This window comes from Elephantulus edwardii, unplaced genomic scaffold (assembly GCF_000299155.1).
Source record: "Elephantulus edwardii isolate Elephantulus edwardi_28Jun2011 unplaced genomic scaffold, EleEdw1.0 scaffold00047, whole genome shotgun sequence".
Classification (NCBI taxonomy): domain Eukaryota; kingdom Metazoa; phylum Chordata; class Mammalia; order Macroscelidea; family Macroscelididae; genus Elephantulus; species Elephantulus edwardii.
Genome location: NW_006399797.1, coordinates 10731166 through 10745500, shown reverse-complemented (window position 1 = coordinate 10745500; position 14335 = coordinate 10731166). Strand labels below are relative to the sequence as shown.

At 40.6% G+C, this 14335-nt stretch overlaps 1 protein-coding gene across 1 annotated transcript in view; it reads right to left on the bottom strand.

The window, feature by feature from the left end:
• Positions 1 to 14335, bottom strand: part of HMGA2 (high mobility group AT-hook 2) — a 177588-nt gene that overhangs the window by 27865 nt on the left and 135388 nt on the right. The gene's annotated exons all lie outside the window — the stretch shown is intronic.

Here is a 14335-nt window from a genome sequence, read left to right as displayed (position 1 = left end):
GTTAGATCAACCATCATGAACATTCTGATTTTTCTAGTGATGCTCTGAAAACTCACTATTGTCCAGTCAATTCCAATTCATGGTGATCCTTCATCAGGTTTCAGAGATCTAATCTTTATAGGCCAAAAACTGCTCATCATTTCCCCCGTAAGACGGTGATGGAGTCAAACTGATGACCTTTCAGTTAGCATCCCCATATGTAAACTGCTTCAGGATCAGGGGCTTCATTTATTTGCTGTTGCTATTGAGTGTCATTGAGTCAGCTATAACTAACTCATAGGGACTCATGAATTGTGCCTTATTGTAAAACTGTGCCCTATTCTGTGCTTTTTTCATGATCTCTATCTAGCAAATCCATTGTTACCATCAATGTGCTGACTCAACTTGTTGAGCTATTTAAGATATACATTTTAAATACACCTTAACATTTTTGAAGATGTATTTAAGATTTATAACTCCATAAATGGCCCATTAGTTGGGTAGTGGTTATGTTAGATTGGGCTGGGCTTTAAATTTTACATATACAACTTTATATGTACCGTGTTAAGCCTTTTCTTGCATGCTTGCCAATATGCTTATGCTAGAAAGAAAATGAGTTTTAAAACCATTCTAATTACTTTCATTTTAACTGGGGAGATTTAGAACCAACATGTAGAGAATTTCTATATTTCTAAGAACATTTGTCCTGGCTTTAGACAAAAACATTTAAAAATAGTTTTATAAAATGATTTGAGTAGCCAGTATTTCCCAGCAGCTATAATACTGAGGAAACTGCTTTTACTGAGCTGAATCATGATTTTAAGCATTTCCTTTCCTTAAGGGAAGAGTCAGTAAATTTATTTGTACTCTCTCATGTTCTCAAGGACTACAAAGGGATAGTTTATGGGTTGAGAGCTCTGCGATACTTGACTGAGTCATATCTCTCCTAGTACCCTAATTTAGCACTATTTTCTTGGCACTAGTTTCAAGATTGACTTTAGCAGCTAAATTGTTTTCCTTGGAGGAAGCCTAATATTTAATCTGAGTATAGTTAACTATTCCTGAACACTAGCTTATATTCTTAAACTTTTCAAACCATTGTAAAAGTTCTTATGTTTCCACAGTCTCAGTTTAGAATGTTCCTGGAACTCCAGTCTTTCCAGAGGATATTGTCTACCTAGATCTTCCTTCTAGGTGTTCCCTGAACTACTGTCCCTTCACTCAGAAATCTTAATATCTCCATTCCTTCTTCAGTAAACCAAATACTTCACTGAGTTTACTTCAAGTCTATCTTGCTTCAAATTGAAGTGAATATCAGGCAACCTCTTAGCTACCAAACTCAACTAAATATTTCTAAAATTAAAGGTTCTTGAGTTGATGTCTTGTTATCTTAAAAAACTACCTATCTTTGTTCAGAATATTCCAGAAATGTCTCGTTGAAATTGGCTTCATGCTCATAATCACCAAATCAAATATTCTTTAGTCACAAAGAATATTTTTAGTCTTCATCTTATATTGATATTATGTATCAATCTTATCTCTGACTCACCTACCCCCAATTCCCCAGTCCCTGAATCAATCTGTTTCACTGAGGGTCTTCCTCTCTTGCATAGCAATGCATATTTTATAAAGTGATTTCATAGGTGCTGTCTTATTGAATTCATTGACTTAATTGTTGTTGTGTAGTCCCAACTCATAGCTGACCCTCCAGCAGGTCTTCAGAGACTGTAAACCGCAAGGGACAAGATTGCTCATCTTTCTTCCAAGGAGCATCTCATGGATGATTCAAACAACCGGACTGTGGGTTGACAGCCTTGCCCACTAAAGCTCTTTTGCCTTAATGGGAGATTTTGAGGACACTGGTTTTATTAAGCCCTCAATATTTAATCTGAAGGAAGTATTGCTGTTGAGATTTAGACATGAAACATCTGAATCCTACAACTGGCAGAAGCTGTTTTGATGACATGCTGTTGTTGTGTGTCCTTGAGTCAGAACCAACTCCTAGGTGACTCTCCAGTGGGTTTTCAGAGACTGTAAATCACGTGGGAGGAGACTGCCTTAGGGCAGCTGGTGGATTCAAACTGCCTGCATTTGGGTTGGCAGTCCAACTTCTTACCATGAGGCCACTTAGTGATTAAAAAGCTTACCTGCTAACTTCAAGTTTGGTGGTTTGAACCCACCAGACACTATGTGTGAGAAAGATAAGGCAGTTAGGTTCTATAAAGATACATGGCCTTGGAAACCCATTGGACAGCTCTGTCCAATTGTTAGCGAGGGGTAGTCCTTGGGAAATGACTTCATGCTTGGAAGGGTGGAAGGTCAGCAAAGGACCTGAAAACTCTCAACAAGATGGACTGAGGCTCAAAAAAGACTGCAATAAGTATATGAGAGACTATGAAGACGGCACAGGTAGCGTTCAGATCCACTGTTCATAGGGTTGCCTATGTGTTCTAGTCAATTCAGTGGGCTTGGTTTTGGTTTTAAAGATGGCAAATGAATTGCAGAAGATTACAAAGCTGGTTTATAGTGAAGTCACAACTTCAACCCTGATTACTAGATCTACATCATTTGTCCATTCCATTCCATACTGAACTAAACAGAATTTAGATAATTAGTCAACTTATTTTGTGCTTTAATTTTTCCCTTTATGGAAAATCAGTGCTATGTCCAAGCTTCTTTTTCTCATCTATAAAAATAGTATATTTTTAATAATAAAAATTGAGTTTACTGAGACTGTAATGTCATTGAGGAGAAAATAACCAAATTGGGAAAAAAGGACATTTTAATACAACAATTTTAAAAGATCTTTAAAGATTTTTAAACATGCTTTTACTACAAAGCTCAAACCATCATTATAAAACTATTTTTATAATAATAGCTTTGATCTGAAAAACTTTTTTTCCTTGTCAAGCCCAAGATAGAGTAGAAATACAGGATCTGGCTTGTTTTATTTTTATAAAAATAGGAATTCCATCCAGCAAATCTTCTCTCTACATACACACTTTTCTAAACTTTTCTTTCTTACTTCTGTTTTTCAAATTTCTTCAGAAAACTCTACAGGGGAAAATCTGTGAAGGCTAAAATGTCTGATAAATGGTAATGAACTGGTCTGAGGTTTTGTCCGTTTCTCCCTTGTTTATTACTTGCTCTAATGTTTGTTTATGCTACATGTGTTAGCTATAAATTCTATGGCATCTATGAAATTGGAAATATATGGACATAGTCCCTGTGTGGTTTTATAAACTCATATATGATATAGCACTGTTTATGATAAAAATGAAGGAGGCATAAAGACGCTTGCTTTTCACGCAAGATTCGAGACCAGTTGTGAAACCCATCTATGTCATCAGACACCTCTCCCCTCTTCTTTGTGGCATTTTCTCCAGGAATCTACACTTCTCTTGCTTTAATCCCCTTTCCTCTCTGGTGTCTGCATCACTAGCTGGGGTTCATTTCTTTGGAATGTGACCACCCATGACACTTATATTTTACTCATGATATATATAAACACACATTCCCATACAGAGTAAGTCCTTTAAAACACTCCAGTTAAAGGCTGCGCTGCGCGCGCGCGCACACACACACACACACACACACACACACACACACACACACTATTTACATATATTTACATTAAGGCACGATTACGAGTCAGAACTATCAACACTGACCATTTCTTGCTTCTACCTCAGGGAAGCTAAGCTCATAAACCCTTAGTGGATCCCACCGCTAGTGGAAAATTCCCACGGATATTCTTCACAAACAAGAAAACTGCCCACCCACCTGCCTCAGCCCACATCCCACCCTGTCTTCTACACAGAGGAAATACTTACAAAAGGATTTCCAAAGAATGCCTAAACCCTTCACTGCCTGGAAGATTATCTTTCTCCTCTAACTGCAGTGGGGAAACTTTTCCCACTTCCTCTAAAAGGTTCTGCTGCTGTTGTTAGGTAACTCTGAGTTGATATTGTCTCACAGCAACCTTATGCCACAGAGCAGAGTGTCCCATGGTGTTTCCTAGGCCTGTACGAGAGCAGAGGTGCTGGGCAGGTTCGGACTGAAGATTTTTGGTTATTAGCTAAGTGTTCAACTGTGGCTCACCACGCCTCCTTGGGGTACTGTTAGAGCTGCAGATTCCTGGACACCATGTCTGGAGATCTGGATTCAGGATTTTCTAAAACCTTTAAAATAAAGTGGTCTTTCAGGCAGTACTCTGAGGTATACCATGGTGAGCAATGGATTCTGACACGAGCATGGCTTTTTTTCAGAGATGCAAAAGGGGCAGGGGGAAGGAAAGGAATATCTTTTAAAAACATGACAACGTGCATTAAATATGATCTTGCATTTCTGTGTTTCCAGGCAATCAGTGGAGTTAGGAGTGGTTCTTGCATGGTGCTAATGATTAAGACCCTTGGCTTCTAGTTGCAAGTTTGGAGGTTTGAGCCAATCTAACGGGATCTCTCAAGAAAAGCCTGGTGCTCTGCTTCTGAAAAACCTGGTGTTGGAAACTCAGTGGGGCACAGCTCTTCTGTGACAAACATGAGTTGGAATTAACTTGATAGCAACTGCTTTCCAGTTTTCAGAAATGAAGCCATTTAAAAGAGACGAAGAGAACGAATTCTGATGAATCTCAAGGATCCCAGGAATCAAAAATTTGTTTTGGTCTGCTTCAAGACACAAATCAATCTCAAACTGATGTAGCAAGGATATTATTTAGTGAAAACAACAAGAAGCCTGGAAATGATGTACCTCCAAGGTTCGTTGATTAATTTATGGAGTCAGTGCCATCACTGGGGTTCAGGATCCTATTCCCCTTCCTGCCCCACAACCTTACATATGTTTCCATCTATGTCTACAGAGTCACAGAGAGAGTATAACAGATTGATGACTTTAAGGTTTGGTGTTGGAGAAGACTATCCCATAGATGGCGAAAAGAACAAATTGGTATGTCTTGGAGACAGTGTAGCCAGTGTTGTTTAGAGGCAAGAATGGCTTAATCTCAGATACTTTGGGCATGTTGTTACAAGGAGGTATTCCTTGGAAAATTACATCATGCTAGGAAAGATTAAGTTCAGAGAAAGAACAGAAGACCCTTAACAAGATGGGCTGACACAGTGACTACAGCAATGGGTCAAGTATACCTGACATGACAAAGACAGTGCAGGACAGGACAGGGTTTAGATCTGTTGTTCACAGGGTTGCTTCAACTCAACCGCACATAACAACAATGGCGATTCTAGGTATGACACAGTTTCCTTGTCTGACAAGGGCTACCATGCCAAGTCCAGGGAGTCACATTTGCCCTAGGGTCAAGGAAACGGTCAGTTTCTAGAAATACAAGAGGAGGGAGGCTTATAAAATAGCAAATACACTGAGGTTTGGCACATTGTAAGACTCTTCTGCTAGTTTGTCTCTTGAAGGCTTGGCTACACACAGCTTTTCTGGACTAGTGCAGAAAACAGCAGTTAGAGCAAGAAGCCCCACTGAGGACTGAATGGTGTAGCTGTGCCTGCCAGTCAGCTAATGCATGTACCAGGTTGCCTAAAGACCAGATGAAACTCATCGGCCATGTCCTAAAGGAATTCCAGAGCTGAGTAGTAAATAACCAATGTGAGCTTCTGCTCCTAGTCTGCAAGCTGCCGAGATGGCTCCTGACTTTTAATAGGCGTACACAGGAGTTCTGCTGGGTTAGACAGAGGAAGAGCAGAACCTGAGGGTGTGCTTGGAGCCTTCTGCTGCCAGGAATAACTACTCTCTTTGTTTAATGCTGCTCTTTTGACTCCCTGTCAGTTCAGCGGGGGAGTGTCCCTCCTCTATGAATGAGCTGTCTATTGAAAGGGGATGCTTTCCCTCTGTAGATGCAGCGTTATTCAAATCCTTGGCTCTAGATAATACAAGTTTCGGTATGTCTGGGCTTCCTGCCAGATTTGTGTAGGTATCTCTAATCTTAGGGCCTCTGAGGCACTGCTGCCGGTAGTAGTCATTTTCTTTTTATTTATTTATTTTTAATAAAGGAAGGATGTTTGCTATCTTTGATTGCAGTTGCTGTTTCCAGGATATGGAAGCAGCTCTGGAGTCTCACAGAGGTAGCCTCTGGCCTTGGAAACATTCTCCCCTAAGGAGTGTAATTTACTTTGTGAAGAGTTTTTAAAAACAAACAAACATACAAACAAACTAACCACAAAACCCATTACAATCCAGTCAGTGCTGATCTTGTGTTAGGAGGTAACATCAACAAACTGTTTAAAAATTCCATTCCCTTTGCCTACAGGGGGAAAGAAGTTTAAAAAAGAAGTGAGGAACAACAGGGCTTTAGAGACAGACTTCTGAGATCAGGTTGGGTCCAGGTATGCACAGGTGATGAGTCCTTGTAGTTATTTAGATTAAAGGTTTTGTATTAGGGGGTTTTGGTGGCCTAGTGGTAAGGAGCTGTGCTGCCAACCCAAAGGCGGGTGGTTTGAATCCACTAGTTATTCCAAGGGGTTTGCTAAGAGTTTTTCAGAGGGTCAACTATGAGTTGGTTCTGATTCTATGGTACATGACAAAAGCAACAAAGTTTTGCATTACATGAACACTTCATTGGGTTGTTGGGATGATTAAATGTACAGCCAAAGTACAGAGCACAGGTGCTGAATTTAATGAATATTATTTCATAGCACAAGAGAGGACAAGAGCGCTCTGGTGGCCCAGTAGTAAGGAGTCAGCTGCCAAGCCAAAAGGAACACGATTCTAATTCACCAACTGCTTTGTGGGTAAAAAAGGTGCAATCACCTCCTGTACAATTTACATCCTCTGAAAACCTGCTGTAGGGGGTGGGAGTGTCAACTGTGAGTCAGTCTGGCTCAATGACACAACAACCACAAAGTGAGGGTAGCAGTGATGACAATGATGATAAGAGCAGCAGCAATGCTCACTGGTTAGGGTTTGTGTCACTCAGGGTGAGGATATTGGGATCGTTCTGATGCATGCCCATCCGTCCTTTTGAACTCTAAATGTAAAATCCACACTCTGATTTGCCTGTTTGTCATGTAAGTTTAAACTCTACCATTTTTGTGGCCTTCAAGGTTCCGGTTTTAGCTGTACAGGAATCTGCATGACAACCAGCGCTGGCTTTTTTTTTTTTTAAAATGTGCTTTGTCCACCTAACTTGCACAGGACAATGGCAATTTCCTTTGTATTGTGTGATGCAGAGTTCATAGGCATACATTTCACAAAGATGTTATCGAGACTGATTTCCTTCATTCAGCACTGGCTGGGCTGTTTAAAGCACTTGATTTGTGGATAGGGATGTCCTTCCCCCAACATTCTTGTCAGGCCAAAAAAGAGAGGGAAAAAAAAAAAGAATGGAACAAAAGATTTACAGAGAAAGCAAAGAACACACACATTCATAATATTAACAAGGAACCTTTACTTAATAGTAAAAGTAGAACAGCTTAATAATAGAGGCTTGCAAACTGCATCTGACCTACAGATCCCATTTGTTGAATGGATTCAGCTATGTGAACATTAAAGCTGGATGTGTTAGGCATGTATGAGAATTCCCTGTAGCTTTTTTCCATAATATTACTGTAACATGAGGCTGCAACAAGAATGCAGTGCCTAAAGCACTTAGCTGCAACCCTGCAAGACTTTACAACTTAAAAGTACTTCCCTTGTTCTAGCTTCAAAACACTGTGGGCTGCTGGGAAAGAGAACCAGGCTCTAAAATGTACTATTGTCAGAGATTTCTTCTGAAGGAAACAGATATTTTATTAAATTTAATTAATGACTACCAACTAGATTTCAGGATAAAGCCAATATAAAACAAAACCCTCAGCTCTTACTTTCTTCACAAAGTTGAAACTCACCTCTCTCCAACTTTCAGCAAGTTACAGATTAGGATTTCAGGAAACATAAACTTAATTTTCCTTCTGTTTAAAGTTCTGTGTGGCGTGCAAACTACTATTTGTATGCTTAGGCGGTTCAAAGAGTCAAGCGGCATGCTTTTGCTTAGGATATAGCATAGAGCATTCTCACTAAGATGTGGGCCAGTGTGTTGCATGGACAAAAAGAACAACAACAAATCCTCAGACAGATACCCTTGGGCTATGACAAGCATTTATAACACACTGCAATTATGCAAATATTTCTACTGAACAGATTTTATTTGCTCAACAAATTTCTAAGTGACTACTTTATGCTACGATGACTAGCAGACCATTCTTGACCAACTGCAAGTGCTCATCTAATAAAACCACATTCAACCATAAGTTTACTGATTACTGTTGTTGCTATTCTTTGCCATCAAATTGACTATGCCTCATAGTGATCCTAGGAACAGGAGATCTGGACCTTGCCCTCTTCCATACCATCCTCATGATCTCTGCCCTGCTCAAGTTTACGGATTAGCAACTAGGCATGACAACAGTTCTAAAGATAGATGTTGTTGTTATGTGCCGTCGAGTTGCTTGCAACTCATAGCGATCCTGTGTACAAGAGCCCTAAACCCTGCTCTATCCTGTGCCAATCGCACTGCCTCTGACACACCCATCCCGATTACCCCAGTCACTGAATTAATCCACCTCATAGAGGGTTATTCCCTCCTGTGCTGTCCCTCCACCCTATCAAGCATGATGTCCCTCTCCAAGGACCGGTCCCTCCTTACAACATGTCCAAAGTATGTCAGACAAAGCCCCAGAATCCTTGCCTCCAAGGAACAGCCTGGTTTAACCCTCTCCAGGATGAATTTGTTCATTTTCTTGGCAGTCCATGGTACACATTCAATACTCTTCTCCAGAACCATAGCTCAAAGGCATCAATTCTTCTCTCCTTCCTAGTCATTGTCCAACTCTCTGATACATAACAAGTGATTGCAAAGACCCTAGCCTGCACCAGACGCACCTTAGTTTCCAGAGTGACTACATTGCTCTTCAGTACTTTGGAGAGGTCCCTAACAACAGACTTTCCCATCGCAATATGTTTTTGATTTCCTGGCTACTGGTGCCAAGAGTGCTGACCGTGGAGCCAAGCAGACTAAAGTTGTTAACAATCTCAATCTCTTCACCATCAATCCTGATGCTACCAATTGGTCCAGTGGTGAGAATCTTTGTCTTCTTGACATTGAGCCTCAATCCATATTGAAGGCTGCAGTCCTTGACCCTCTGCAGCAAGCTTTTCAGATAGATAATATTCCTTCATTTTAAATACCTTAAAATTAATTTTTCAACCTGTCTTTTGAGTTCAAACAGAATAGAGAGCTAATGTTAAGCAAAACTGACTCACAGCTGACTCTCCAGCAAGTGTTCAGAGGCAGTAAATTATACAAAAGGAGACTGCTCATACTTCTTCTGCTGGTAGATCTGAACCATGTACCTATGGGTTGGCGGCACAACTCCTTACCACTAAGCCACCAAATTCCCCTAGTGTGAAAATTATGACTACCAAGGATTAAGACTATTAATGCTACAGATCGAAAGTTCTAGTGTTTCTGATATTTACCTAAGAGACTCAATAGCTGGAGGATGCTTTGGATGCTAAACAACACCCACTCTGTTGGCTCCCTTCCCCTGGGAGGCAATAAAACACAACTTTTGACTTGTACCTGCAGTCGGTGGAGTACCCCCAGTGCTTGGTTGTGAAGAGGAGACCATGTCAGAGAGTCTCCCATTGCTCAACCTTTATGTGTAGCTACCACTCAGCCAGGGTCTTCAGGAAGAACATGAGAAAACCAACACCCAATAAAGTGAAGACTATCCATCCGTTCTTGTACTGAGTTTTCACATTCTCAATTCCCCAATCTATAAGCAGATCATTACCAATTTATAATTTGAACATAAGCATCAGGGCACAATTCTATTTCATTCTGCCTATGACTGTTCTTGTGTGCCATACAGGACCTATATGTGTCCTATAGGACCAAGCAGAAATGCCCGTTAGAGTTTCCAAGGCTATAAACCTTTACTTGGGAATTACGGTGGCTTAGTGGTTAGAAGTTGGACTGCCAACTCAAAAGAACACAGTTTGAATCCCCAGCTGCTCTCCAAGAGAAAAAGGTGCAATCTGTTCCTGTGAGATTTACAGCCTCTGAAAACTGACTGGTGAGTCAGCAATGCTTTGGTTTGGACTCAATGATACATTAACAACAAATTTTTACTGGAACAGATCACCAGGTCTTTCCTTCCAGGGAATCACTGATTGGGTCTACATTTCCGGTAGCAGGTGAGCACTGAATCACCGTCCTAAAAGGGTAGTTTGTGCATGTTCTGATGGCTTTTACAAAGGAAATGGAGGATACTGAACCTGATTTGGCAGACAATCTGCAAATTGAGGATCTCTTAAAGCGAAAGCTTATATCCTCATTCTTAGCATCACATGATTAAGTCTGTGAAGTTTGGGAATGTAAATGTACAAAAGGGTTAGAGTTTAAAAGAAACTATGGTACATAAAGAATCCCAGCATTTCCTAATGAATAGCAAAAACTCAAAACATAAAGATATTCTAATGTTATTAGCAGTTCGGTCATTGTTACACAATGATGTAACTGGACCCATGGAATGCTGGCTTGTCTAGTGTGTATTTTGTCCATGCTTAGGAAATGCTACCATTGCAAATCTTTGTAAATTATGCTTTAATGAAACTGGAGAGAATACTATCTCACAATGTACTCAAATATAAATTAGAGCATTCAGTCTATATTCTATTTAAGTGGCTTTCTTTAAGGAACTGTGAAAATGTCCTATGCTCTTAACGGTTTACTGTCCAATAGATATAAAATCATAGTCATTTTCTGGGTAATTTAGAGTTTAACTTTAGAGACTAAATTGTCTTTCAAAAGAGAGACCAATCTGTCTTGCAAAATGAGAAAGAAAAGAAGGTAAGACATGGTTGTTACCAAAGATTTCTGTGGCTCTTTTCTGATCACTCATAGCTAGGCAAACTCTACTCCCAGAACAATTTTCTGATCCTGATAAAATGAGCCTAAGTTGACACTGAGACATTTCTGGTCCAGTATGCCGGAATCTCATCTTTTATGCAGGAGATCTTGGCTCAATTCTTAGCCAATGAACCTCATGCACAGCCTGTTAATAGTGTCTTTTTGTTGCTGATGTTGAATAGATTTTGGCAGAGCTTTCAGACTATGATGGACTAGGAAGAAAGGTTTGGTTATCCACTTCCAAAGACCAGCCAATGAAAACCCTATAGATTAAAAGCTAGTTCCACAGCTGAGCATGGAGATAGTGGAGGATGAGGCAGTGATTTGTTCTCATCACACTGGGTTGTCAGGTCAGGCAGAGGCCAATTCAAAGGCAATACTTAACAAACAACAACAAGGCATTAGCATGAACTTCCCAGCTCTGTTCTGGTGTATATCATGCTCCCATGAAGTTAAGTAAATTAAAGGATGAATTAATTAACTCTTCTTAGAGATGCTTGTTGTTTGGGGTGCAGACTAACCTTAAAAAGGCTACAGATAATTGTGATTAATTTTTCTTATCATCTTTCTTATTTACTCTTTTAGCAAACAATCATTTCAGGACAGCAGACGTACTAGTGAGCAACCAGCTGAGGAAGAAGAGTATCATCAGTCCGTGGACATTTTTATAATCTTTTTATCTTAATTATCTTCAATTCATTGTATGAATCACTGCATAAGAGATACTATTACAATTTGCATTTCAGGAAATCAACCCATTTTTCAGACTCTCTATGTAGGGATTATTTAGACAGTAAATGAAAGCACTTTGCAACACCTCTTATGCATAAAGAGTAGATGTTTTTGTCAGCTGCTGTCAGATCTGCTTTGATTCTAGGAGCCTCCTGTACTAAAGAATAGACTTCCGCCTGCTCCTATGTCATCTTCATAAGAACCAGTGAGTTCAAATCCATGACTGTGACTACGACACCAATCCATCTCAGAGTCCCACTCCCTATGAATCTCTCCTGATGAGGTATCCAAAGCAAGTGAGGCTGACAACACTCTGCTGTATCAATCAAGTTTTCACTGGCTGATTTTTGAAAATGGATCACCATGTCTGTGTCTACCTAGTTTGTCTTTGTTGAGAAGTTGCCTACCATAAGCGGGCTGTGCTGGTATTTGAAATACCAATGACATAAGACAACATCACAGCAAATACACGAGTTATCACAGCACAACAAACAGTGGTGGTTAGTGGGGACAGATATTGAGCAGATTTTAGAAGCAAATGGACAATCTCTAGCTTGGTCTTGGTCTACTTCTGGTAAAGGAGACCCTAATAGAGGTCATAAACCTTCAGGGAGCTCTACAAAGCTCTCCCGACACATTACCTTACTTATGGGGACAGACAAAGGTATTAACATGCCCCAGTGTACCTGGTCAGCAGGTGGTGGATGGAAACAGGTGTTCAAACCGAGGCTTGTCTAACTCTAAAGGCCACGTTCTCCCTTCACAGAGTCGGAGCGTAATGATGAGAAAGGATTTATAGGAATGCACGCCACTGCCCAAAGTGTCTCAGTCCAAAATCTCAAATTGATGAGGAAAGCTCCTCTCTCACAGCTGAAGAACAAATTCAGTCAAAGAGACAGAGATGTGGGGCACAAATATGCCATGTGGCAAAAACGGGGGGGGGGGGGAATATCCCTGAAGTTGCCCGTGGAAATTTCCCTGAATATAGATGTCATGATGAATGCTTTATAGGCAGAGGGGAAATCCTGTTCTTTTGGGAGATAGTTGCTTTGATGTGCCTTGAATGTACATTTTGCAGACAAGTCACTTCCTCACAAAGTGCAGAGAGTCCCATAACTGGTCAAGTTTCTTCTAATTGAATGAAATGATATAAAAAGCGCTATGACTTTTTTAAGGCATGTGGCTTAAATCCACCAGTTGCCCCATAGGAAAAGGATGGGCAATTTCCTCCTGTGCTACTACTACTGTCTCTGAAAACCCACTGGAGGGTCAGCTATGGGTTGGTTCAGACTCAACAGCACATAACAACAACATGATTTCAAGAAAGCACGGGGTTGGTGGTGAATGTGTTCACCCTTGTGTTGTATACCACCTATCACACAATTCCAGCCCTAATTCATGGCGACCTCATGGACACTGACTAGCTCCTGTGGGTGTGCCAACCCCATTACCAGTAGAAGAATGGATCACTATGATTCATAAAGTTTTCATTGGATAATTTTTTGGGGGGGAAGGGGACATTTCCCCTTAGTCTTAGCCTAAAAGCTCTACTGAAATCTTTGCAGCATCATAACCACATACAAGCCTCCATTGACAGATGGATGGTATCCATGTGTGAGGTGCACTGGTGAGGAACCAAACTCTGGTCCTACCATGGAAAGTGAGAATTTTACCATTCTCCCAGGATGTCCTGGGGGTGCAAATGATGGAAAGGCTTGGATACTAAGTGCTACTTTTGAAGAAACTGTTGTGTATCATCAAACTGGAACCAACTCATAAGTGACCCTCCAGGGAGTTTTCAGAAGCAGTAAATCACATGGGAGGAGAAGACTGGTCATCTTTCTTCCATGGAGATTGAACTGAGGATTCAAAATGAATACTTTTGGGGTGGCAGTTCAGCTCCTTGCCACTAAGCCACCAGAGAGCTCTCTGAAGAAATTGTTACTGTTGTTGTTATAGACTGTCGAGCTTGAACTGACCCAGAGCTCACCCTCCCGTGGGTTTTCATAGGCATTAAATCACATGGGAGGAGACTGCCCATCTTTCTCCTGAGGAGCAGCTAGCAGATTTAAATCGCATGCCTTTGGGCTGGAAGCACAGCTCCTTACCACTAGGCCACCAGAGCTCCTTAAAGAAATTATTAGCCATTCAAAATCATATGGTGCACAGTTTTACCGTGCTAGATATGGGTTTGCTGAATGGCAATTGGTCAAGACTGTATAGTTCTATCTACAGACACAGGTAGCATTGTGTCTAGCCCTACACACAAATGTTGTTGTTGTTGTTGACTGCCATCGAGTAGAGCATGACTCATAGTGACCCTATAAACAAAAGGCCTGAAATCTCTCTACAATTATTGACATTTATCAAAGTTCACAGAATTTCCAGAGGCGTGTTGTTTAGGAAGTGGAAATGGATGCCACACTTATATCTACCCAATGAGTCTATTTATTCTTGAATTTCTTCCACACATGTCTATTGAGTGCCGTCAGTGCATTAAGGATGATGGTGGAGACATAACATTTGGCGTACAGTAAGCACTTGATGAATAAAGTAAGATGAAATAATGTCATGTTTCCCCCTTGACAAGTCTAGTGAAGCTTATGCTAATGAGCAAACGTTATCAGCAAACATGTAAAATTCTATTTGGTGCCTACTTCAGGAAAGTTAGAGACACGTGCACCATACATATAGCTAAATTTTTATATACGA